General features: G+C 44.1%; 1 long non-coding RNA gene across 1 annotated transcript; it reads left to right on the top strand.

Moving 5' to 3' along the window:
* The first annotated feature begins 4312 nt into the window (after positions 1–4312).
* On the top strand, positions 4313–5772 carry LOC150060219 (uncharacterized). The gene is made up of 3 exons (XR_016536120.1): positions 4313–4475; positions 5080–5158; positions 5449–5772. It is a non-coding gene; the product is annotated as an uncharacterized LOC150060219 (long non-coding RNA).
* The last annotated feature ends 14583 nt before the right edge of the window (positions 5773–20355 follow it).

The following is a 20355-nucleotide window of genomic DNA, read 5'->3' as shown; positions in this document are numbered from 1 at the left end:
CAATGACTCAATTTGAAATGTGCTCCCATTTCCATGTTTGAGAGATCCATTCTTTTTACCAGCTTTATGTGAAAATGAATCAGCCCAGACCCTGAATATGCCTTATACGGAGGATGGAGGAAGGCCTGCTGGAAATGCTGCTGTAAAAACTGATCCCTACCTACCAGAAGGGCTATCTCTTTTACGTTGAAAATTTCTGCACAACTACAGACTTTGGGAGACAATGGAGCAACTGCTCCAAAATATTAAATAATATTTTGTTTCAAAAATGAGTGTTTCCCCTTCTATCCCTGGGCTGCTCAGCCCCTCCCGGCAGAGTCTTGGAGTACTTGGCACACCCTGAGACGGTTTCACTGGGTTCTTCACATGAGAGTTTAGCATGAGACCAAGAAGAGCACAAGGTGTGTAGTGAGGGACCAGGATGATATATTTCAATTCATCTAGCTTTCCTGCAAAGCAACATAGTTGCTAAAAATGTTGCCATGACAGGCAGTAAATTTGCAGACAAAGAACAAAGCGCTGGGCCTAAGCCAAAATTTTGCTCCCCCTCCAATGATTTGCGGTTTCCTGAAAGTCTCTGCCATCCCATAATATTAGCTCCCCTAGCAACGGCGGACCACAGAAATACAGAGAATATGAACATAAAACAATGGGTCCTGGAAAACTTCAGAACCAATCAAAATAGGACTGATCTCTGTTCAAATTCTATTCAACCAGGATATACTGTAATGGGACTTCCCCTAAACCTCCTACCCTCGCTAATAAAAACCCCCTCACTACTCCATTCAGGACTCACTCCCAGCTGGCCCTGCTACTTTAGGATGTGCTGGTGTGAGTCCAGGCTAGAGCTTACCCTGCCGTAAAGACCCTTTTCCTTTCTGCAAAAGGAGGTCTTTGGGTATACCTTTATCTGGAGGATTGTCCCTCCAGGAACCCCTAGACTCCCGGGACTCCCAAGCCGGAGGGTCTTCACCGATTTTCCTTTGTTTTGTCTTCTCATGAGTGCCCTTGTGTTGTTTTTTCCTTTCTAGGCCTGTATGGTGAGATAAGATTAGCAGAGGACCCATAGGGACACGCTGAGGGTCGCTAACAGGGAGTTTGCGGTGACGTCCCAAGCTCTCCTGGGGGGGTCAAGAGTTAAGGACCCTGAGGTTTTGTCCTGAGATTTCGTCTCTGTACTTTGAGACTCACCTTCCTGGTGTTGGGGAGATGGGAAGCTCTCCTGAGGTTTTGTCTGGAGACGTTGTCTCCTGTGTTTCTGGGACTCAACCTCTTGGTGTTTTAAAGTCTTGTTTGTTGGAGGCTGTTCAGATCTTATTTTAAGTGGGGTACTTAGTGACTGTGTTTTTGTATATTTGTGTGACTGGACTTAGAATTGTGGGAGATGGAACAGACGGTGACGACTCCTTTGAATTTAATGACTGATCATTTCAAGGAAGTTAAGGGCAGAGCACACGATTTATGTGCTGAGATTAAAAAGGGAAAACCACTTTTTGCAGCTCTGAATGGCCCACCTTTAACGTTGGCTGGCCATCGGAAGGAACATTTGACTTGGCAACTGTCCGGGCTGTAAAAGAGTCATCTACAGGCGGGGAGTTTGGCCTAGTGGTTAAAGTGCTTGCCTAGCATGCACAAAGACCCTCGGTACCCCACATACGTAGAAAAAAGCCGGAAGTGGTGCTGAGGCTCAAGTGCTAGAGCTCTAGCCTTGAGAAAGTCCAAGAACAGTGCTCAGGCCCTGAGCTCAAGCCCAGGACTGGCACACACACACACAAAAGCCATCCCCAGGCCTGGAAGGCGGGGCCATCCAGATCAAGTCCCCTATATTCTGGTCTGGCAGGACCTGATTGAAGACCCCCCCACACTCCCGTTTGGCTAAAAACCATTTTCATCCTCACAGGTCCAACCGAGTACTGCGGTTTGGTTAAGGAAACACCTAAACCCCCTAAGCCCTCTTCTCCCCCCCAGCCCTCAGGGCGCCTTTACCCTGTCTTCCAGGGTGGAGCGGAGGAAGACATGATATTTCCTCCCCGGACCAGGTGCCGACCCAGGCCGAGATCTCCATGGCCCCACAGCCCCCGCAGGCCGCAGCTGCTGTGCAACCTCCTCCGGCGAAGCCCAAGGCCCCGCGGGTGGCGGGGACCCATGTGCAACCCCTGAGGGTGGGGCTTCCTCCAGCACTTCCGGTGGCTGCTCCGCCTCCTCCAGCACCTCCGGTTCCGGTTCCTGATCCATCGCCCTTCCGGTGGCTCTAACCATTTCCCCCCCTTAGCCGGCGTTTCTCGTTTCCGGTTTGGTAGCCCGACCCCTTGGAGAGGCCGGCGCTCTGGATACCACTGTGAGAGGATCTCAATAATAGGCCCTTCAGGAGAGAGAGGAGCAGAAGAGCGCCAGACAGTGACCGCGGGGACACCTAGCGGCGACCGAGGTAGGGAGCCTCGACCTGGGGAAAAATTACACGGAAATCGGGGTGCGTACTGTAAAAAGTTTGGGCGCTGTGCCAAGGAATGCCCGGCTAGACTAAAGATCAATGGGGCAAACCAATAAAAAACCGACCAATATCAATGGCAAACTCGGGAGATTACAGGATTAGAGGAGTCAGGGTTTGGCACCCCTCCCGAGCCCTGGATTAACTTCAAAGTGGGGAGACTCCAGTTGACTTCTTAGTCGACACTGTAGCCTAAAATTCGGTTCTACTCCAACCCCACGGAAGACTTTTGAGAAAAACTTCTTGGGTACAAGGGGAACAGGAATGAATCAATACCCATGGACTACCCAAAGGACAGAAGATCTTGGCATGGGCCAGGTATCCCCTTCCTTTATGGTAATTGCAGAGTGCCCATACCCCTTGTTAGGGTGAGACCTGCTTACTAAAATTGGGGCAAAGATTAGTTTGGGACTGGAAAGGACCTCCATCTCAGATCCCCAAGGGCTCCCCCTACACATCCTGATTTAATTTGGAAGATGAATATTGGCTCCTTCAACCCTGGGACTCATATAAGGAAAACTTGGCGGTGGAGCCTAAACATCCCTTTTTGGCAAGCCCTTATGAGGTTGACATTAATTTCTGGATGGAGCAGTATCCAAAGGCCAGGGCAGAAATGGGGGGGGGCAGAATGGGAATGGCTTTTGATAGAGTTCCTATTATCATAGATATAGAACCCTTTGCTGAACTTTTGTGTGGGTTCGACAGTACCCCATATCCCTCAAAATGGGACTTCCCCTCACATCTAGTGTCTCCTAAAGGAAGAATCACTGAGGCCTTACCATTCAGCATGGAAAACCCCTTTATTACCTGTAAAAAAGCCTGATTCCAATGACTTTAGACCAGTCAAGACCCAAAAGAAGTTAATAAACAGGCTAAAAATATGCACCCAAATGTTCCTAACCTATATACTTTACTTGGCTCCTTGTCCCCTGAAAGAATTTGGTGTACAGTGTTAGATTTAAAGGATGCATTACTCTTGGTGGAGCAAAGCCAGGAGATATTTGTCTTTGAGTGGACAGAGCCCAAGGGGAAAATTCATGGCCAACTGATAGGGCATACCTACCACAAGGATTTAAAAATTCACCAACCATCTTTGATAAAGCACTCTATGAAGACCTGATTGAGTACCGTGTTACAAACCAGGGATCATCCTTTTGCAGTATGTAGATGATTTATTAATTGTAGCCCCAGACTTGGACACTTGCTACTGGGGAACTAAAACACTCCTGGAGACCTCAGGAACTAAAAGACTACTGGAAAAAAAAAAACCCAAAATCTGTCAAACTGAGGTAACCTACCTGGGCTATCTATTAAAAGGAGGACAATGGTGGCTGACTGAAGCAAGAAAAGCTACTGTCCTAAAAATTCCTAAGCCCAAAATCAGTGTCAAGTACGAGAATTTTTGGGACAAGCCCTTATACACAGCCACTAATGAAGGGAAAGCTTTCACTTGGACAGATGAGATGGATAATTCTTTCTCTAAAATAAAGACAGCTCTTCTCTTAGCCTTAGCCCTGGGGCTACCTGATGTGACCAAACCATTTCACCTTTCATTGATGAGAAAAACGGTATTGCAAAGGAAGTCCTCACTCAGTACCTAGGCCCATGGCGGAGACCCTGTAGCATCCGGTTGGACTCCGTGCCTCTGAATGATTGCTGCCACTGTCATGATTGCCAAAGATGCCAACAAGTTGATATTAGGGCAAGAACTGGTTGTGACCATCCCTCATGCAATAGAAGGAGTGCTAAAGCAGCCTCCTCTTAGGTGGATTAGTAATGCACGGATGGCCCATTATCAAGGACTATTGTTTAACCCACCCTAGGTTATTCTCCAGAGTCCTACTTACCTAAACCCAGCTACCCTGCTACCAGATCCTGACTTAGATGCGCCACTACCTGATTGTACTGAAATCTTGCCCCAAGTACATGGAACCAGAAAAGACCTGTAGGACCAGCCACTACATAAGGCAGATTTCATCTGACACAGGTATGTGGGGACGGCTGTAGTTACAGAGACAGAGGTAATCTGGGCCCAGGCACTGCCAATGGGTACATCGGCCCAATGGGCCTAACTTATTGCACTGACTAAGGCTCTGGAACTGGAAAAGAACAAAAAATTAACTGTATATACTGATAGCTGTTAAGTGTTTGCCACCACCCATGTTCATGGCGCTATCTATCAGGAGAGGGGACTACTGACCACAGAGGGAAAGGCTATTAAAAACAAGAACGAAATCTTGGCCCCCTTGGGTACCCCTTAAACTGGCCACAGCCCCATTGCCTGGGCCACCAGAAAGGAAATATACTGGCAGCCCAAGGAAACAAATTAGCAGACCAAATAGCAAGAAATATCACTTTACAAACTCAAATAATGCTTCCAGTGAGTCTTCCAGATCCAGGACCTCCACACCTAGCTGAAAAACCCAATTATTCTACACAAGACCTTGAATGGATACAATGATTTCCCATGACATAGTGCTTTGACAGTTAATGGAGGTCTGCAAATTGCATTTTGGGAAGTGGACTTCACAGAGGAAAACCAGGAAAGTATGCCTATAGATACCTTTTAGTTTTTATAGACACTTTTTCAGGTTGGCCAGAAGCATCCTGCACCAAGCATGAAACTGCACAGGAGGTGGTTAAAAAGATACTGGAGAACATTATGCCCAGGTATGGATTTTCAACTATCATAGGATCAGATAATGGATGGGCCTTCTTACTCAAGGATTAATGTCTGTTATTGAGGGCAAATTGGAAACTACATTGTACTTACAGGCCCAAGGGTTCTGGTCAGATAGAAAGAATGAACAGAACCATAAAAGAGACCTTGACTAAATTAACCATGGAGACTGGCTCTCCCTCCCCTATGCCCTCTTTCGGGTTCGTAATTCTCCCTACAAACTTGGACTAGCCCTATTTGAAGTAATCTGATGATAGGGAACTACTTTTCTCCCTTGAAGTTCTTCAACAGGTGTGTCAAGACATTTTGCCTCGACTGAAAGCTCTCTACAAGTTGGGACCTCCACCTGAACTACACCGCTTCTGGCCTGGAGACTGGGTGTTGGTCAAATGACACTGTCAAAAGAACTTAGAACCTCAGTGGAAAGGACCTTATGTGATAGTCTTGAGCACCCCCACAGCAATCAAGGTTGATGGAATACCCACGTGGATGCACCACATCCAAGCCCAGCCAGTGGATCACTTCCCCGATGATGAGGCCTGGACAGCTGATAAAAACCCGACTAAACTTCTGAAGCTTAAAATAAGGTGGACCTGCAAGTACAGACATGATATCCTGTCTTTAATTTTATTTCTTGCTTTGTGCCACTACTTATATTAGTCTTCATCAACTTTTAAATCTTACTTGGCAAATTATAAAACTAAAAACTCAGGAAATACTAGTACCAGCACAGTATCTCCCCCCAATATATGGTTTCCTGAGCTGACCTTTCATTGGCAACTCTTAATTAAATGTTCTTGGTCCGAGAGAACCCTAATCCTAACATGAACCCTAACCCTAACCTTAACCAGAACCCGAACTCTAACACTAACCCTAATCTGAACATTAACCAGAACCCTAAACCAGAACCTAACCAGACCCTGAAATCGAACCCTAACCTTAACCCTAACCCAAACCGGAACCATAAACCTAACCTGAACCCCAACACTAGCCAGAAACTTAAACCTAACCTGAACCCTAACACTAACCCGAGCCCAAACCCTAACAATAACTCTAACTCGAACCCTACCCAGCATCATAACCTTGAGCATAACCCAAACCCGAACGCGGATCTGAAGCTGAAGCCGAACCCTAACACCAACCCTAACCTGAATCTTATCTCTAATCTGAACCAGAACTTTAAAACTAATCTGGAACCTAACCCTAACCAGAACCCTAACCCTAACACTAACCTGAATCCAAACCCTAACTGTAGCCCTAAACTGAACCCTAACTCTAACCCTAACTAGAACCAAACTAAACCTAATCCTCACCCTAACTGTAAACCTAAACCAAATCCTAACAATAACCCTACCCAGAACCCTAAACCCAAGGCTAAATAAAATCCTATCCCAAACTCTACCCCTAACCCTAAACCGAACTCTAACCCTTAATCCTAACCAGAACCCAACCCTAACCTTAACGCTAATGCGAACCTGAACCCTAACTCAATCCCAAATGAGAATTCTAAACCAACATGAAACTGGAATGCTAATCCAGACCCTAACCCTAATCCTAACGGAACCTGAACTCTAACCCTAACCCTAACCTGAAACCTACCCTAAACCTGAACCCTAACCCGAACTAGAAAATTAACCCTAACTTGAACCCAAACCCTAACCCAAACATTAACCTGAACTTGAATCTGAACCCTAAACCTAACCTTAACATGAACCCTAACACTAAACCTAACCAAAAACCAACCCTAATTATAACACTAACCAGAACCCAAACCCTAATCCTAACCAAGAACCTAACCAAAACCCAAACACTAACTTGAACCTGAACCCCAACCCTACCCCTACCCTACCCCTAAACAAAACTCTAACACTAATCCTAACCCTAACCTGAACACTAACCCCAACCCTAACCAGAAGCATAAGGTTATGGTGATGATTTTGTGTTAAGGTTAGGTTTAGGGCTCAGGTTCAAAACCAAACCCTAACAATAACACTACCCAGAACCCAAACCTCAAACTTAATCATAAGTCTAACTGGAACCCAAACACTAACTCGAACCCAAACCTGCACCCAAACCCTAGCCCTAATGCTAAGCCTAACCATAACACAAAACATAACCCTAATCAGAACCAAAACCAGAACCCAAACCTGAACCCTAACCCTAACCTGAACCCTAACCCTAACCCTAATCCGAGCCCTAACCCGAAACCTAACCCTCACCCTAACCCTAATCGGAAATCTCACCCTAACCCAAATGTTAACCCAAACCTGAACCCTAACCCTAACCCGATCCCAAACCCTAACCCAAACTTTAACCATAACCCTAATACAAACCAGAACCATAATTATAACCCTAACCCTAAACCTAATGGGAACACTAACACTAACCATAACACTAACTTGAAGCCGAAACCTAACCCTAACGTGAACCCTAACTCTAACCCTAACCCAAATTCTAACCTGAACTGTAAACATAACCTTAACTCTAAACCTCATGGGAACCCTAACACTAACCCCATATCCTAAAATGAAACCAATCCTAAACATAACCCAAATCCGAACCCCAAACCTAGATCGAACCCTAACACTAACCATAAACTGAAGTGTAATCATAACCCAAACCCTGACCCTAAAGCGAGCCGTAACCCAATCCCTGATTGGAACCTGAATCCTAAACTGAACCTAACACTAACCCTAACCCGAACCCGAACCCTAAAAATAACTCTAACCTTAACCTGAAACCTAAACCTAACCCTAACCCAAACCCTAATCCTGACCCTAACAGGAACACTGCTCTAACCTTAACCCTGAAGCAAACCTGAACCAGAACGCAAATCCCAACCGGAACCTGAACCCAAACCCAAACCCTAAACTGAACCCTAACCCAAACACGAACCCTAACCCTAACCCAAAATCTAACCCTAACCATAACCATAAACCTAATCCTAACCCTAACTCTTAACTCTAAACCTAACCCTACCCAAACAGAAAACTGAACCTGAACTGAAACCCTAACCCTAACCCAAACCTGAACCTGAACCCTAAACCCAACCTTAACCAGAACCCTAACCCTAATCTGAAACCTTACCCAAATGCAAACCCTACTATCTCTTACCCTAAAACTAACCAGAACCCTAAGCCTAATCCAAAACTGAACCTGAACCCGAACCCTAACCCTAACTTTAACACGAACCCTACCCCAAAACCAAAACATAACCCAGAATCTAACCCAAACCCAAATTCTAACCCTAACAATAACCTGAACTCTAATTCTAAGCCTAACCCTAACCGTAAGGCAAACACAATCAAAACCCTAACATGAACCCAGACCCTAACCCGAACCCAAACCCATCCCCTAACCCAAAGCCTAACTCGAAGCCCACCCCTAACCCTAACCCTGACCCTAACTGGAAACCTAAACCTAACCCGATCCCAAACCCGAACCCTAACCCATACACTAACCCTAACTCTAACCAGAACCATTATCCTAACTCAAACCCTAACCCTAATGCGAACTCTAACCCTAAACCTAGCCCTAAATCGAACCGTAACAATAACTAACTTGAACCACAACCTTAAACCGTATCCAAACCATAACCCAAACCCTAAATCTAACCTGAAGCTGAAAACTAACCTGAACCTTAATGTTAACCATAACCCAAACTCTAACTCTAACCCTAAGCCTAACCTGAACCCAAACCCAAACCAGAACAAGAACGCAAATCCCAACTGGAACTTGAACCCTAACCCTAACCTGAACCCTAACACTAATCAAAATCCTAACCCAAACCCTACTCTGAATTCAAATAATAACCCTAATCCAAACCCTAACACTAACCCTAACATTAACCTGAACCCTAATCTGAACCCTAAACCTAATATAAACCATAACCCTAACATGAACCCTAACACTAATGCTAACCCTAAACCTAACCGTAACCTGAACCCAAACCCTAACACTAACCCGACCTGAACCCTAATTCGATTTTGAACCCTTAACCTAATCCTAACACTAATCCTAACTCCAACCCTAACTGAACCCTAAACAAAACCTTAGCCCTAAGCCTAAACCTAGACTTAACCCTAACAACAACCTTAACCTTAACACAAAACCTAACCCTAACTCTTGCCCTAGCCCGAAAACTAACACTAACCCAAACCCTAACCCCAACCATGACCCTAAGCCTACACCTAACCCTAACCCTAACCCTAGACCTGACTCTTAACTCTAAACTTAACCGGAACCCTAACCCAAACTCGAACCTGAACCCTAACCCAATCCCTAACCCTAACTTTACCCTAACCCTAACCCCAGCACAAACCCTAACCTTAACCATAAACCAAATCTGAAAACTAACCCTAACCCTAACCAAACCGCAACCCTAATCCTAACCCAAACCCGAATCCTAACACTACCCCTAGTCTTAACCCTAACCCTAACCCTAAATCTAGCCCAACCCTAACCCTAGCCCTATAACCTGAACCGTAATCCTAAACCTAATCCCAACCATAGCCTGAACCCTAGATTTAACCCTAACCCTAACACAAAACCTAACCCTAACTCTAACCCTAAACTTAACCCTAGCCCTAACCCTAGCCAGAACCTGAACCCTATCCCAAACCCAAACCCGAACTCTAACCCTAACCCGATTCCGAACCGGAGCCCTAACCTTAACCCTAAACCTACCCAGAACCCGAACACGAACCATTACCCAAATAATAACCCTAACCCAAACCTTAAACAAAACCTGAAGCTACACCCTAACTCTAATCCTAACACTAACCCGAACCATAACCTGAACCCTAATCCTAACACTAACCCTAACACGAACGCTAATCCGAACTTGAACCCTTAACACTATTGCTAACCCTAAACTTAACCTGAACCCAAACCCAAACCCTAATCCTAACCCAACCTGAACCTTATCCAAACTCAAACCCTTACAATAACCCTAACCCTAAACCTAACTGCACCCTAACCTGAACCCTAAGCCTAACCCCAACCCTAAACCTAGACCTAAATCTAATAGTAATTCCAACCCTAACCCTAACATGAGCCCTAACTGTAACTTGAACCTTAACACTAACCCTTGCCATAGACCTAATCCTAACACTAACCCGAACCCTTACCCCAACCTTGACCATAATCCTACACTTAACCCTAATCCTAGAACTGACCCTAACCCTAACCCTAAACATAGATCTAACCCTAATATTAACCCTAACACGAAACCTAACCCTAACCTGAAATCTAACACTAACCCTTGCCCTAGCCCTAAACCTAATCCAAACCCTAACCCCAGCATTAACCCTAACCCTAACCCTATACCTAACCCAAACCCTAATCCTAGACCTGACCCCAACCCTAACCCTAGCCCTAACCCGAAACCTTGTGATAACCCTAACCCTAACCTGAATCCTAACCAGAACCCTAACCCTAACCCGAAGTCAAACCCTAACCCTAACACTAACCCGCACCCTAACCCTAACCTAAACTTGAAACCTAACCTTAATGCAAAGCAGAACCCAAATCCTAACCCTAGTCCTAACCCTAAAGCTAGACATAATCCTAACAATAACCCTAACCCTAACCTTAAACTAATATTAACCCTAACCCTAACACGAAACCTAACCCTAACCTGAAACCTAAACCAAACCCTTGCATTTACCATAACCATAAACCTATCCTGAACCCGAACCATAATCCTAACCCTTATCGAAATCTAACACTAACAATAAACTTAAAAAGAACCCTAACCTTAACCATTATCCTAACTCTAACCCTAACCATAACCATAACTATAACCATAAACCTACCTGGGACCTGAACTCTAACCCAAACATGAACCCTAACTATAACCCTAACCCCAAGACAAACCCGAACCCTAATGCTAACCAGAACCCTAATCCTAAACCTAACCCAAATCCTAATCCAAATCCTAATTCGAACCCTAACCCTACCCAAACCCTAGCCTTAATCCTAACCCTAACCCTAACCCTAAAAAAACCCTAAACCTACCACTAAACCTAACCCTAACCCCAAGACAAACCCGAACCCTAACGCTAACCAGAACCCTAATCCTAAACCTAACCCAAATCCTAATCCAAATCCTAATTCAAACCCTAACCCTACCCAAACCCTAGCCTTAATCCTAACCCTAACCCTAAAAAAACCCTAAACCTACCACTAAACCTAACCCTAACCCGATCCCTAACCTGAACCCGAATTCTAAGCCGAAACCAAACCCTAAATTTAACACTAACCCTCACCCTATCCTGAATCCGAACACAAACCATTACCTGAATAATAGCCCTAAACCAAACCCTAACACTAACCCTGAACTAACCTGAACCTGAACCAGAACAAGAATACGAATCCCAACCAGAACTCGAACCCTAACCCTAACCTGAATCTTAACACTAACCCAAATCCTAACTAGAACCCTAATGTGAACTTGAACAATAACCCTAACCCAAACCCTAATACTAATCCACACAGTAATCGAACCCTAAACCTAACAGGAACCATAATCCTAACCTGAAACCTTTCTATAACTCTAACCCAAACCCACAACCTAACCCTGACCTGAACCCTAATCAGAGCCTAACCATTGACCAAATCTTTACCTGAAGCCAAACCCTAACTGTAACCCTAACCCTAACCCTAGCCATAACCCTTACCTAACTCTAACCATAAACCAAAAATGAACCCAAACCCGAATCCAAATCCTAATCCTAACCCAAGCCCTAGGCCTAAACCTAACCCTATTCCTAATTTGAACCCTAGCCATAACCCTAACCCTAACTCAAACACTAACATTAACCTGAACCTGAACCTGAAACCTAACCCTATCAGAAACCCCAACACCAACCCTAATTCTAACCTGAACCATACCCATAATCCTAACCCTCCTTGAGGCCTAACACTAACCCTACACCCTAAAGTGAAACCAATCCAGAACCCTAACCCTAAATCAAACCCTAAACCTAGCCTGAATCCTTACACTAATCCTAATCATAACCTGAGGTGTAACCCTAACCTGAACCCTGACCCTAAAGTGAACCTTAACCAGATCAGTAATTGGAACCTGAACCCTAAATCTAACATGAAACCAAACCCGAACCCAAACCTTAAATCTAACCCGAAACTGAAACCAAACCCTAACCCATCCAGAACCCTAACCCTATCCTGAACTCGAACACGAACCATTACATGAATAACTGTAACCCAAACCGTATCCCTAACCTGAACCCAACCCTAACCCTAACCCAAACCCTAATCTAAACTCGAACCCAACACTAACCCAAACACTAACATTAACCCTAACCCTAATGCGAACTCTTACCAGAATGCTAAACCTAACCCTAGCCTGACCCCTAATTCTAACCTGAACCCTAACACTAACGCTAATCCCCTAATCCTCAATGTAACCCAAACCCTAACCATAACTGTGACTAGAGCCATACCACTAACCCGAATCAAAAAACTAACATGAACCCCAAACCTAACTCAACATCTAATCCTAACCTGAACCCTAAAACTAATGCTAACCCTAACCATAAAAATAAAACTACAGGGACAGGGGAGCATGCCTGGCCCATAGGAAGATTGTGACTGGAGTAAATAGCATGTAAATTTACATGCCAGGAACAAATGACTTCTTCAAATAGTCTCAGTTTTTCCTGTATTCAGAGGATGTTGACAAGAGACTAAAGCTGCTTTGCATGTCATAGTATAGAAGTTTCGAACAGCCTTGGAAAACTGGTAAAAAAAAAAAATCCGACTCCTAATCATAATATGAACCCTAACACTAATGATTAACCCTAATCCTAATCCCAACCAGAACCCTAAATATAACTCTGACTTCATAACTCTAACATGAACGCTAACCTTAACCTGAATTCAAAACCTAACCCGACCCCTAATCCTAACCTGAACCCTAACAGTAACGCTAACCCTAACCCTAACTTTAACGCTAATCCTAATCCTAACCCTAACTCGAACCCTAATCTGAACCCAAACCCTAATCCAAGCCCACAACCTAACCGAAGCCCAACCATTAATCCTAAGTGGAACCCTAACACTAATGCTAACCTTAACCCTAACATAAACCTGAACCCTAACTGTAACTCTTACCCAAACCATAACCCTAAGCCGAACCATAACCCTAAAACAAATCCTAACCCTAACCCTAAACTGAACCTGAACCAAAATCCTAACCCTAACGCTATCGCAAACCCTAAGCATAACCGTAACCCCAACCCAAGCCCTAACCCGAACCAGAACCCGAACAATAACCCAAACTTGAACCCTAACCCTAATCCAAACAGTAACCCTAACCAGAACCCTAACTGTAACCTGAATCTGAAACCTAACCCAAACCCTAATCCTAGCATTAACCCTAACCCTAACCCTGACAATACCTCTAACCCTATCACTAAACCGAACTGGAACCCTAACCCGAACCCCAACCAAACCCAAACCCTAACCAGAAGATGAATACGAACCCTAACCCTAACCTGAATCAAGAACCGAAACCTAATGCTAACTGCAGTCGTAACCACAAACCTAACCCTAAGCCTAACCAAAACCCTACGCCTTAACCTAACCCTATCTCTAACCCGAATCGTATCCATAACACTAACTCTAACACTAAGCAAACCCTAATCAGAACTCGAACCCTAACCTTAAATCGAACTCTAACCCTAACCCGAAACCTAAACCTAACCTGAACCCTAACCCTAACACTAATCTGAGAGCTAACCCTATACTCAAACCCTAACTGAACCCTAACCCTAATCCGAACAGTAACCCTAACCAGAACCCTAACTCTAACCCAAACCAGAATTGTAACCCTAAACCTAACACTAAACCGAACTCTAACCCTTACTCGAACCTGAAATAGAACTCGAGCCGAACTCTGAACCAAACCCCAACCCTAACTCTAACCATAACCTTAACCCTAAACCAAATCCTAACCCTTACCATAACCCGAACTTGAACCCAAAATCTAACCCTAATCGGAAACTGAAACCAAACCTGAACCCGAATCCTAACCCAAACACAAACCCTAAACCCAAACCTAAACCAAACCCTAACCCAAACCATACCTGAACCCTAATTGTAACCCAATTCTCAACCTTAACACTAACCCAAACCCTAACATAATCTTAACCTGAACCCTAACCCTAAACCTAACCTGAACCCAAACCCTAACCCAAACCCAAACCCAAACTTGAACCCTAACCATAACCACAACCTTAACCCTAACCAACTCGACCGCTAACCTGAACCCAAAACCTAATCTGAACATAAACCCATCCCAAACACTACCACTAACCCTACCCTGAACCCAAACCCTGAGCCTAACTGAAACTCTGACCCCAAACCTAATCCTAATTCTAAACTGAACTGTAACCATAACCCTAATGCTAACCCTAAATGGTCCACTAACACTAACCTGACACCCTAAAGTGAAACCAATTCTAAACCTGAACCCTAACCCAAAAGCTAAACCTAACCCTACACCTAGACCTAACAATAACCTTCACTCTAGCATGAACCCTAACCCTAACCCTTGCCCTAATCTGAACCTTAACATAAACCCTAACCCTAAACCAAACCTAAAACCGAACCCTAACCCTAACCCAACCCTAACCCTAACAAGTACACTAATTCTAACACTAGCCCTAACACTAGCCCTAACCCTAACCCGAACCCGAACACTAACTCTAACGCTAACACTATCCCGAACCCTAACCCGAGCCCAAACCTGTCTCTAGCCCTAGCCCTAACCCTGACCATAAACCTAGCCCTAACCCGAAACCTAATCCTAAACCTAACCCCAACCCTAGCCTGAACTGTAACCCTAACCCTAACTCTAATGCTAACCTAGCCCTAACCCAAACCATAACCCTAACTTATCCTGAACCTTAACCCTAACCTGAACACTAAATGTAACCTTAACCGTAATCATAAACTGAACCCTAACCATAACTGAACCCGAACCCAAACTGTAACCCTAACTTAATCTGAACCCTAACCTGAACCAGAACCTGAACCCTAACACTAACCTGAACCCTGAATCTAACCTTAACTGTAATCTTAAACTGAACCCTAACTGTAACCCAAAACCAAAACCTTACTAAACAGAACCCAAATCCTAACCCTAACCATAACCCTAACCGGAACCCAAACCATAATCCTAACACTAACCAGAACCCTGGCCCTAACCCTAACTAACCTGAACCTAAACCTGAAATGTAACCCTCACCCTAACATGAAACCTAATCCTAACCCTAACCTGAACCTGAAACCTAAACCTCACCTTAACACGAAACCTAACCCTAACCCGAAACCAAACACTAACCCTAACCCGAACCCAAACTCTAACCATAACAATAACCAAACCTTAATCTAACTCGAACCCAAACCTGCACATGAACCCTAACCCTAAACCTAATACTAAACCTCACCCAAGAAATAACCCTAATTAGAACCCAAACCCTAACCCAAAACAGAACCCAAACGGTAACACTAACCCCTCCTGAAACTTAACCAGAACCCTAACCTAATCCTAACCAAACCTGAACTCTAACCCTAACCCTAACCAGAACACTAATAAGAACTCTAATTCTAACATGTACCCTAACCCTAACCCTAATCCTAACCCGAACCCAAACCCAAACCCTAACCCTAACCCTAAACATAGACCTAACTCTAACAATAACACTAACCCCAACCCTAACACTAACCCTAATCCTAACCTGAACAGTAAACATAACCCTTGCCCAAGCCCTAACCCTAACTCGAACCATAACCCTAACCATAACCCTAACCTTAGATCTAACCCTAACCCGCACCTGAGCCCTAACCCTAACCAGAACCTGAAGCCAAAATCTAACCCGAACCCTAGTTCTAACCCTAACCTGAACCCGAACCCAAACAATAAGCCATATTCGAACCCGAACAATACCCCAACTCTAACCTGAATCCTAACTGTAATCCAAATCGCAACCCTAACCTGAACCCTAACCCTAGGCCAATCCTGAACCCGAACCATAACCCAAATAGCAACCTGAACCCAAACCTGAAAACGAACCGTAACCCGAACCCTAATCCAAACCCTAAACCAAAACTTAACACTAACCTGAACTATAATCCTAGCCTGATTCCTAAACTTAATGCTAACACGAACCATAGCCCTAACTCAAACCCTAGCCCTAACCCTAAACTGAACCCGAACTCTAATCTGATTCCAAAACCTACACCAAACCTGAACCCTAACCCTAACCCGAACTATAACATTAACATTAACTCTAACTCAAACTCGAACCCTAAACCTAACCTTAACCCGAACCCGAACCAAACCTAACCCTAAACCAAATCCCAAACTTAACCATAACCCTAACCATAACTCTAACCAAAACCCGAAGACAAATCATAACCTTAACCCTAATGCTAATCCTAACCTTAACAGAAACCTAACACTAATCCTAACCTGAATCCTAAACCTAACATGAACCCTAACTATTCCTAACCCTAATCCTAACCTGAACCGTAACCCTAACCCTAAACCTAAAGGGAAGGCGAGCGCTAAACCTAACCCTAAACCTAACCTTAACCTGAGCCCTAATAATAACTGTAACCCAAATCATCACCCTAAACTATACCCTCACCCAAACTCATACCCTAAGCCTAACCCCAAACCAAACCTTAATCAGAATCCTAACCCTAACCTAACCCTAAGCCAAACCCTAACACTGAGCCTAACCCGAACCAAACATGAACCTGAACACAAATCCAAACCCGAACCCTAACCATAAACATAAAGTTAACTGTAACCCTAACCCTAACCTTAAACCTAACACTGAACCTAACCCTAACCTAAACCTGAAACTGAACTCGAACCCAAACCCTAACACTAACCTTAACCGGTACCCTAACCCGAACCCTAATGTGAACTTGAATCCTAATCCTAACCCAAACCCTAACACTAACCCAAGCTCTAACCCAAAACTTATCACTAAACCTAACCCGAACCCTAACTGAACCCTAACCCAAACCATAACCATAACCTTAACCCTAATCCAAACAGTAACTCTAACCAGAAACCTAACCCTAATGCAAACCCAAACCCAAATCCTAACCTTATCCCTAACCTTAACGCTAATGAGATATGGAATCACAATTTGAACTCAATCCCAACCCGAATCTGAACCCTAACCCCAACACTAAACCAAACTCTAACTCGATCACGAACCCCAAACATATCTCTAATCTGAACCCAAACCCTAATCCTAACCATAACCCGAACCCTAACCCTAATCCTAACCCAAAGCCTAAACCTAACCCTAACCTCAACCTGAGCCCAAACACTAACCCTAACCCTAACTCAGGCCCTAACCCTAACCTATCCATAACCCTAACCCTAACCTGAACCCGAACCCAAAACATAGTAATAACCCTAACACTAAGCCTAACCTGAACCAGAATCCTAACCCTAACACTAATCCTAATCCTAAACATAACCAAACCCAAGACTGAACCCAAACATGAACCTGAACCCTAATCTTAACCCAAATCCTAAACCTAATCGGAACCCTAACTCGAACAGAACCCTAAGCCTAAAACAAACCCTAACTCTAACACTCACCCTAACCTGAACCCCAACCCTAACACTAACCCTAACACCAACCCTAACCCGAACCTGAATCCTAACCCATACAAGAACTCTATCCCTAACACTAGCCTAAACCCCTAACCCAAAACTGAAACCTAAACCTAACCCAAACCTAAACCATAACCATAACCTGAAAACTAAACCTAAACCTGACATTCAACCTAAACCTAAATCTCACCCTAACCCTCACCAAAAACCCTACCCAACCCTAATCTAATCTGTACCTAACCCAAACCTTAACCCTAACCTGAACAAGAAACCTAACCAAACACCAACCCTAATCCCAATCATAACCCTAAACCTAAACCTAACCCAAACCCTAACCCAAATCAGAACTCTAACCCTAACCCTAAATCTAACTCTAACCCTACACCTAATCCTAAATGAAACCTAACCCTAACCTGAACCAGAACCCTAATCTTAAACCTAACTCTAACTCTCATCCTAAATCTAATCCTAAACAGAAACCTAACATGACCCTAAACTGAACCCAAACCCTAACCCTAACCCTAACCCTACCCCTAAACCGAAACCTAACCCTAAACTGAACCCAACCATGAACCAGAACCCTAACCCTAATGCAAATTCTAAACCTAACCGGAACCCTAATTCAAACCAGAATCCAAAGCCTAGCCTGAACCCTAACCTAAACCTAACCCGATCCTATCCCTAACCCTAACCGAATCCCAAACTTTAAAACAAACCAGAACCCTAACTTTAACCTGAATAGTAACACTTAACCAAACCTTAAACCCTAACTGGAACTGGAACCCTAACCTGAGCCATACCCTATACTAACCCTAACCCCCACCCTAACACTAACCAGAAAACTAGACCTAATCCTAACCCTAATCCTAATGCTTTCCCCAATCCTAATCCTAACCCTAAACCTAACCCTAACTCTAACCCAAATCCTAACGCTAAACCTAAACCTAACTCTAACCTTAAAAACTAACCCTAAACCTTACTCTTAGACTAACTCTAACCTGAACCCTAACTGTAACACTAAACCTAACACCAACCCTACCCCAAACCAGAACCCTAAACCTAAACATAACACAAACCCAAACCCGAACCCAAACCTTGAAATCTAACCTTAAGCATAACCCTAACCCGAACCCTAACCCTAAATATAACCCTAAACCTAATCCTAAACTTATCCTGAACTCTAACTCTAACACAAACCCAAACCCTAACCCTAACACCAAACCTGACCCAAATGATATCCCTAACCTTAACCCTAAAACAAACCCGAAACCGAACTGTGGCCCGAACCCTAACAAAAAACTGAACCCTAACACTAACCCTAAACCTAACTCTAACCCTCAACCTAACCCTAACCCTCACCCTAATCCAACACTTAAACCAAACCTGAGCCCTAACCCTAACCTGAACTTGAAGCCTAACCCTAACACTAACCTTAACACCAAACTTAACTCTAACCAGAACCCAAACTGGACCACTAACCCCAACTCTAAACCCAAAACTAAACTTAAGCTGACCCCAAACCCTAACCCAATTTTGAAAACGAACCCATACCCCTAACTAGAACCCTAATCCAAACATTAACACTATCCCGAACCCTAAACCATACCCTAACTATAAGCAGAACCTTAAATAGAACCCTAACCATAACCCTCACCCTAACCCAAACCACAACCGTAACCTAACACAAACACTAGCCTTAACCCGAATAGTAACCCTCACCCTAACCCAAAACCCTAACCAGAACTGGAACCCTAACCCGAAGCCGAAGCCTAACACTAACCCTAACCTGAACCCTAACACTAACCAGAAAACTAGATCTAACGCTAATCCTAATGCTTACCCCAATCCTAAAACTAACCCGAAAGCTAACCCTAAATCAAATCCTAACCCTAGCCCTAAACTTAACTCTAACCCCAACCCCAAAACTAAGTCTAAATCTAACTCTTACTCTTAGCATATCCCTAATCTAAACCCTAACCTACCACCAACCCTACCTCAAACCAGAACTCTAAACCTAAACATAAGACAAACCCTAATCTGAACCCAAACCTGAAATCTAACCCTAAGTGTAACACCAACCCTAACCCTAACCCTAAAACCTTAAAAATAACCTTAAAACTCAACCTAACCCTAAACCTCCCCATAACCCGTACTCCAACCCTAACCCTAACCATAACCCTAACCCAAACTGAAACCTAACCAGAACCCTGACCCTAACCCTAAACTGAACCCTAACTCTAACACCAAACCTAACCCAACCAGAACCGTAACCCTAATCCTAACCCTAACCCTATACTGAACCCAAACCCGATTTCTAACCCAAACCCTAAAATAACCAAACCCTCACCCTAAACTGAACCCTAAACTTAACCTGAACCCTAACCTTAACACTAAACCAAACTCGAAACATAGCCCTAACCAGAACTCAAACCCTAAAATTAACCCTAACCCTAACCTAAACCGAACCATAACCCTAATCCTACCCCTAAACTTACCCTAATCCTAACCCTCAACCTA

Source organism: Megascapheus bottae, chromosome 7 (assembly GCF_031878675.1).
Source record: "Megascapheus bottae isolate mThoBot1 chromosome 7, mThoBot2.hap1, whole genome shotgun sequence".
Classification (NCBI taxonomy): Eukaryota; Metazoa; Chordata; class Mammalia; order Rodentia; family Geomyidae; genus Megascapheus; species Megascapheus bottae.
The sequence above is the reverse complement of the archived record's forward strand: the minus strand, read 5'-3'. Positions and strand labels throughout refer to the sequence as shown.